Source organism: Pelecanus crispus, chromosome 19 (genome assembly GCF_030463565.1).
Source record: "Pelecanus crispus isolate bPelCri1 chromosome 19, bPelCri1.pri, whole genome shotgun sequence".
Classification (NCBI taxonomy): domain Eukaryota; kingdom Metazoa; phylum Chordata; class Aves; order Pelecaniformes; family Pelecanidae; genus Pelecanus; species Pelecanus crispus.
In genome coordinates this window covers 4,952,974-4,961,404 of record NC_134661.1, presented here as the reverse complement: position 1 = coordinate 4,961,404, position 8,431 = coordinate 4,952,974, and positions in this window count along the sequence as shown.

Here is an 8,431-nt window from a genome sequence, read left to right as displayed (position 1 = left end):
ACTGTTCTCGCGTCAGCCTGAGTCTTTGTAGGGTAGGAGACGGCACCCCCACAGTGGCCATGCTGCCACCGACGCGTCTTGCTGCGTGGAGGTGAGAGAGGGACTTGATCAGGAGAGAGATCAGACACGGAATCGGACGTGAAGGCAGCGCATGGCGGCGACAGCGAAGCAGAGCCAGATATTTGCCAGCATCGATGTGGGACTTGGGGGTTTTTTTGCAGGTTTCTGGCATCGATGTGGGACTCGGGGCTTTTTTTTTTGCAGCTTTCCGTCATCGATTGGGGACTTCAGGGGGTTTTTTGCAGCTTTTTCCCATGCTTTCTCTCACAGCATGCGCTGTGGGCGACCCACACCTCCGTTGGTAGCACGGGACGGGACGCATGCCGTCCCCTCACACGGATGGCTGTGGCTCTCCGTGGTCGGCAGCGTCTTGGGAGCTCATGGACTTGGCCAGAGGTAGGTGTCGCGGCATGGGTTGCGGGCCAGAGTGGCGCGGCGCGGCGTTGTCGGATGTTGTGACGCCTCGGGAGCAGAGGTGTCATCGAGGTGTGTGGTCGAGGGCTGAGCGCGTCCCCGAGGGTCCGGGAAACCTGTTAGCATGCTGCAGTGGCAAGAAGCCAGCCCCAATGTTTGGAAAGAGGTGCTTTCTTGCGGGCAGGAGCGAGAGCCAGAGAAACAAGGGGCAGAATTCCCCCCCGCGGTGGTGTGACGTGTCGTGGCAGCCTTGTTTTTGAGGGCGAGAGCGGGGTTGGGGTCTGCGGGGCGGCGTCAGGGCGTTGGCCGGGAGAGTCAAGAGCAGCCTTGGGCTGCCGGTGGGTGTGGGGGGCTGTCTCTGTATCGGTGTCTTGTCTTGTGTTTGTACTGTGAAATGGCTGCGTGGGAATAAAAAGCGTTGTAATCCTTCGTAAGCGGCACGGTCCTGTATGAATGGCGCTGAGGATGGGGCGAGGCAGGCGGGGCCGGGAGGACGCCGTGACCGAAGCGCGGCCCTGGGAGGGGTAGGGAGCGGAGGTTTCAGGGGGCTGGGCAGGGGCCGTGGGCTTTTGTTAGGTGGGTCAGATGAGCTGGGCGGTGGGGAGCGGTCAGCTTTTGTGGGGAGAGAAGGGGGGTACCCGACTTCTCTGCCGGGGTCCCAGGAAGAGCCGAGGAGTGTGGCGGCTGGAGGGGAGTGGTGATTGAGCGAGTTACCTGCGAGCCTGGCGGGCGACCGCCTTCAGCGTCTCGAGGAGGGCAAGTGGTGCCAGTGTGGGTCTGGCAGGTTCGCGGCAGTCTCGCTGTGGTGCTTGTCACGAATGCAGGCTTGTGAATCCTGCCAATTATGTTAATTTATTGTGAATGTGTGACTTTACACTGATTTAGTAGCAGTTTAGAAATTACTTGTAGCAAATCACAGGATTTGATTGTAATGTTTTAATAGCGCTCAGTCATCGGTGATTAACAAAGCGATTAGACAAAATTGATCAAGACAGTGACTTAGTTGCAGATTTGAAGATGGCAAGGGTCATGCTATTACTACATGGAAGCGCATAAAGGAAAAACAAGTTACACTGAGTTGGAACGATTCACAGATTGTGTACGTAGGGGATAAGGAGGACCCTCCTGTTGAGTCACGAGGTTCAGAATAGACCCCCTTGCTTTTCAGAGAGGAGTCTAGGTGCAGCTAGGCCCAGTCTTAGTCTTCAGACTTGGTTGATGGTTTGTAGGAATAAGGATTATAGATATATGTATATATGTGTATCAAGTACACAGAAGAAGTGCATAAAAGGAAGTTAGGTTACACTTTTGGGTGAGAGAGATTGTGGATGCAGGGGATAAGGAGGACCCTCCCGTTGAGTCACGAGGTTCAGAATAGACCCCCTTGCTTTCTAAACTCCTTCTCAGAGAGGAGTCTAGGTGCGGCTGGGTCCAATCTTAGTCTCAGCCTTGGTCAACGGTTTATAGGAATAAGGATAAGGCAGCAGTATAAGACTCACTTTGAAATTAAATCGTACAGCTACAGACTAGATAAACTGATTCACACGTGCATACATGCAAAGATGAATACGTATATAAAAATAGTATACCTGGTAAAAATTCCCCTCAAGTTCAGTGAAATACTCACGTCTAATGTCTCGGCATTTCTCAACAGGCAAGGGTCGAGCCTTGAGGAGTGAAGGGTTTCAGCCCAGGCTCCACTGTCGGTCTTCAGCACTGGATTTCTGGTTATAGCAAACTTTCAGCGTTTGCTGGCTCTGAGAGGCGTCTCGCTCAGAGGGAGATGCCGGTGCAGCCCGCAGCAGTCCAGGAGAGCTCAAAGGGCCTCACTTAGGACTGCTGTTTATAGGATTGTGAGATGATTAGCATTAATCACCAGTAAATTTCCATCCGAGCCACAATTCGGGTCGGTAGTTGCTGGAATTCCAGTAACGATGATACCACTCTGTTTCAAGGCTGTCGGGGGTAGCTGTTTGTTCTCGGTCCCCTCAGTAGCCATAACACGGAGATTTTGATAAGGACAGGACAGGCCCTCCACTTCAGCCACGTAGGAGTGTCTGGTACAATTAAGGGGTGTTTAACTGACTAACTCGCTACACAAAGGCCGTGGCCTGGAATTCTTGAGGTCATAAAGCGGTTGAAGAGAAAGAGTAATAAGCTGGGGGGGGAATGCACCACCACAGCGCTGTTTGGCGAGGGACGTAGTTGTCTCACTGTTTCTGGAGCGGACGTGCCCTCTAGGGCGAAGGGCTGTTTGCAGCCGGGGGGAAGCCCGGGAGGGAGGGGTCCGTCGGGGGGAGCGGGAGCGGGAGCGGGAGCAGTCGTGCGGGGCAGCGGCAGCAGCTCGTTATAGCGGAGCGGGTCTGGTGTGGGAGCCTGCCAGGGCAGGCGTGGGGGTGGAGGGCGAGGCACAAGTGGAAGTGCCGGTCAGCTCCCAGAGCTCCGATAGTGTTGGTATCGGTGAGAATCAGTGAAATGAGTGCCGGGCTGGAGGGCTGCAGGCTGTTCAGGAGCGTTGTGGTTTAGCCCCAGCCAGCAACTCAGCCCCATGCGGCCGCTCGCTCCCCCGGACCCGGTGGGATGGGGGAGAGAATTGGAGGAGTAGGAGTGAGGAAAAACTCCTGGGTTGAGATAAGAACAGTTTAATAATTGAAATAAAATAAAGTAAAATAGTAGTAGGAAAATAACAATTTAATAATAACAGTAATAATAATATGCAGAGCAAGCAATGCACAATGCAGTTGCTCTCCACCTGCCGACCGATGCCCAGACAGTTCCTGAGCAGTGATCGCTGCCCCCGGCCAACTCCCCCCAGTTTCTATACTGAGCATGACATCGTAAGGTATGGAATAGCCCTTGGGGCAGTTTGGGTGAGCTGGCCTGGCTGTGCCCCCTCCCAGTTTCTTGTGCACCTGGCAGAGCATGGGAAGCTGAAAAGTCCTTGACTGGCATAAGCAGTACTTGGCAACAACTGAAACATCGGTGCGTTATCAGCATTCTTCTCCTACTAAATCCAAAACGCAGCACTATGCCCACTACTAGGAAGAAAACTAACTCTATCCCAGCCGAAACCAGGACAGGGAAGAATAGGCAGGGCAGGCGAGACGGAGGCGTGGTGCTACACCTAAGAGAGAGATTTGGTTGTAGAGCCCTTGCAGTTAGCAATGGTGCGGTTGGGAGCCTCCAGGCAAGGACGAGGCAGATGATGGGAAACAAAGGAGATGCGGTAGCAGGCATCTACTGCCGATCGCCCGGCACGTATGCACCAATGAGTTATTCTATAGGGCATTAGGAGAAGTGTCTGGATTGGTTGCCCTCATCTTTATGGGAGATTTCAACTTCCCAGACTTCAGATGGGAATGTCATACTGCCGTGATGAGCAGGTCTTGGAAATTTTTGGAGCTTGTGGGGGTCCTGGTTGCCGGCCTGCCCTCCCCCACCCGCCCAAGGTGTCGGCCGCCCCACCTCGTCATGGGCCCCCGACCCGAGGCCTGCAAGGCGATGTCCCCCCAAAAGCCTGGGGGACACCCTTACCACCCACCCCTGCCCCACAGTCTCGACGTGTCCAAAGAGCACGCCCGTGACCGCGAGTCTGGGCCACGCTCGACACCACAGATGCACCCTACTGACTGTCCGTCGTCGCCCTGACACCTCCTGCTCTTGCCAGGAGACTGGAGGACACCGTCCAGTCCAGCTCTCACCCAAGAGAGGGACACCTGAGTGCCCAAATGGCCTGCCCACACTCAGCCCCCCGAGACACATCCCCCAACAGACCACCACGCTAAGCCCTCTCACCTGGCAAACTCTCCCAGGCGGCAGCTGGCCTCCCGCCCCATCCTCAGCACGCCCGTGCCTCAACAGTCCGCCCAACAGACAGCCGCCTTGGACCGCACGCTCTCCTCCCATCGCAACTAACTGCACCCCACTCCAGGCACTGATGTGGTGAGCACGACCAAACACAGCTACACCTGTGGCGGGAAACTATCCTCGCAGAGAACGTAGTGCCTAAAGCTGCAAAGCGCTATGGACTACACGCTGCACTGCTTCCTATGACATTCGCCCACTACCCAACCTACACAACGCAAACATTGGAGCACTACTCCAGGACCCGCCAGGCCCTCCTAACAGAGCAGCAGCCAGGAACACCTCGCCACACCAAGATCTCGCTCGCCAGATTCCCATGGAACACCATGGGATGCTTGCCTGTACATCTCTACAATACCCAATTGACAGGTACCGACAGCACGCCTACACTATCATCTTGCTCTACCCCAGACCCACCAGAAGATCAGCAACAACAAGAAGTAAGTACCTAAGCAGACTACAGGCAGCCAGGCCTGCCTGCCTTCCCTCTGTACCATGGTTACACACCTCCACTGCTTCTGGAATGACTTACCTCTCAATAAACTACCTGCTGCCTCATATCACTCCGAGTGATCTCTGACTCTTCCCCTGCGACACACCACCATAGGCACAGCCAGCCATCCCGCTCACGCCACGTGTCCCATAAACACCCCAAAGGCTCTCTCACCCCGACACCCTAAAAGCTGACTGCAGCCCGCACAGCAAAACCGCACAGCAGCATCACCCGAACCCTCCTCTACCCAACAGCCACAGCACAGCCAACAACCGAGACACTGCACGGAACAAGACATGATGACCCAGCTTTCTTGAGACACACATGCCTCAGAAGAAAGGTCCTTCGGCACAGGAGCTGCATTCCACACGCTCGCCACCTACTACTCCCCGCTGTCATGCTGGTCCCTTCCCTCACAGCCCAGCACTCAACACCAGAGACAACACCCCAGCACCCCACCCTGCCCAACCCTTCCAGTCTCAGCTCACACATGCACAGGGTGACACGTGCATATGCCACGACCCCGCTTGGAGGCCTCAGTTTCCTGCACATCAGTCCATGCTGTTCCAAACCTCACCACATCACAACCAACGCACTAGACTCTGGGCCCCTTTGGTTGACTTGAGCCACCCCTCCCACCATATCTACCCTGCCAGCCAGAGCCAATCATTATGTCCACAACCAAAGACCACCCCCCTACACATCAACACAGGCAATGCATGGGCCACCCCTTCAGGAAGGACCACTTGCTCTGGTGGCCCTCTACCAACACACAAACAGCTCCCTAGCTCTCTGCCTCGTTTTCTTTCTTCTGTCCCACACCAAGGACTCCTCCAGAGCCGGACACCACACTCCGCACGATGTCTCACCACAGCAGAGGAGAGCCGAGGGACAAAACCCCTGCCGCGACCCCCTTGACAGACACACAGAGCCAGCCCCCATCCCCTTCCTTCTCGTCCACCAGGCTCTCAGTCCCTGGACCACCCAGCCACTGCATACATCACTCATCCTCCCAACCCAGGCACGGGACCTCACCAGGCGCCTTCTTCCGGATGCCGGCACTGAGGGCTCAGGCCCGACATCCGCCTCCCTGCTCCGTCATCTCCCTGGGACAGGCCCCCCACGCATTCCCTTGCTGACTGCACTTCACTGTACTGTGACTCACAGACAATACACAGAGACCACCAGGCCTTCTCCATTGCAGCAAGCGCACTCAGAGCAACGCACACACAAATACCACCTACCCACATCATGACCAACAGGAAGTGCAAAAAACATTCTTTGCCCCCACCTTGGCCTCCTCACGACCAACACTGCTGTCCGTACCCTGACCCGACACACTCCGGCGCCGCGTCCCATTCCGCTGCAGCCATCCACACTCTCACTCCATATATACACACTTCCCCAATCCGCCACGCTTGCCACCAGTCCTGTTCCCTTGTCTAACCACACATCCCAGATTCTGCCATCCCACATGGGGCACCCTCGCCTTCCCCGTGGCCGGGGGGGGGGGGGGGGTGGGGGGGTCACCCGGCACCCCGCCACTTTGCCGGAGATCCCTCTGAACCGCCCGGCTGCCCGCAAAGGACTCCTCTACTGCTCCTCATGCCACAGCATCAGCACCAAGCTGCCTTCCTTACTGTCTAGCGTCCTGACTCCTCGCACACGCTCGCTGTCTGCCTGTCAGACTTCCTCACTGACTGTCCGAGACAGATGCCCATCAGGCTCCACAGCCGCCTTGAGCGCCATGCCGACCAGGCCCCGGGAAACGCTGCCAGTGCGACATCTGGCACCCCGGGCTGGGCTCTCCGCATCCAAGCCCCTCCCAAGTGCTCTCCATTTCCCACTACGACCAGCACAGCTCCCGAGTCTCCCCCTGCAACTTACTCCCATAAGCCCCCTTTCCAGACTGACAAGCCACACCACCATCTCCCCTCCCGCCCCGATCGGCCCCTCGACGCAGCGGACACACACACCAGCCCGGCAATCATCCCCGCGGCCCTCCTCCAACCCCGCTTGCCAGGTTCTTTCTCCCGCCAGGCACGCCACGACGGCACTCGTGGGGTGGAGTGGCGGAAATGCCTCCCCAAGCCCCCTACCTATGCTCTCCCTGGGACAGACTGGGAAACAGTCGGCTTCTTCCTATTCTACACCATACCATTCTATGCTATGCCTTCCTGACAATTCTATTCTTCAACTCCATACTATACCATTCTAATCTATTCCATTCCATTCCATACCACTCACTCTGTTCCATTCCATTCTATTCTATTCCATCCAATCCCACTCTAGTCTAGCCCATTCAATTCCATCCTACTCCATGCCGTACTGCTCGGTTCTATTCCATTCCACTACAGACTACTCTATTCCATACTGCTCCATTGTATGCTACTGTATCCTATGCTGCTCCGTTCCATTCTCTTCTATACCATTGCATTCTGTTCCATTCCATTCCATACTGCTCCATTCTATACCGCTCCTTTCTATACCGCTCTACTTGACCACATTCTGTGCTATTCTATTCCATACCATTCCATTCTACTTGGTTCTGTACCGTTCCACTCTGGTCTAGTCTAGTGCATCCCATTCTATTCCATTCCACGCCACACCATTCTGTTCCATTCCTTTCCTTTCTATTCTATCCCACTCTATGTGACTCCATGGCATTCTATTCTAGTCTAAGCTAGTCCATCCCATTCTATTCTATACCATTCTACACCGTTCGACTCTGTTCCATAGCGCTCCATTCCATTCTACTGTATTCTATGCTACTCCGTTCCATTGTCTTCTATACCATCCTATTGCATTCCATTCTACTCCATACCATGCGAGTCTATCCCATTCCACTCTTTTCTACTCCATTCATCTATACCGTTCCATTCTCTTCTGTTCCATATCCTTCTATTCTATTCCATTCCGTTCTGCTCCATTCATAGAATCCTTTAGGTTGGAAAAGACCTTGCGGATCATCCCATCCAACCGTTAACCTCGCACAACTGAGGAGTCGAACACCCAACCAGTTAAGGGGAGAGTCGTAATTCATTTCACATTTCCTGCCTCGATGCCTCGATTATTTTTCAAGGAGAGCGAACCTAGGAATCACTACCGTTGGAAAGGACCTCCGAGATTGCCGGTCCAGCCGTCGACCCGACACCCCCGTGCCTGCTAAACCATGTCCCCGAGGGCCGCGTCTGCCTGTTTTCGGACCGCTTCTGGGGATGGGGACTCCGCCGCCTCTCTGGGCAGCCTGTTCTGATGCTTGACTATCCTTTCCGTGAAGAAATTTCTCCTAATACCCAATCTAAACCTCCCCTGGCGCAGCTCGAGCCCATTTCCTCTCGCCCTATCGTTATCTCCTTGGGAGAAGAGACCGACGCCTGCCTCGCTACAACCTCCTCTTGGTAGTTGTCGAGAGCGATGAGGTGTCCCCTCAGCCTCCTCTCCTCCGGGCAAAGCAACCCCAGGTCCCTCAGCCACTCCTCATCACGCCCGTGCTCCAGACCCTCCCCCAGCTTCGTTGCGCTCCTCTGGACACGCTCCGGCACAGAATCACCTCGAGGTCTTTCTTGTATGGAGGGGCCCAAAACTGGACGCGGTATC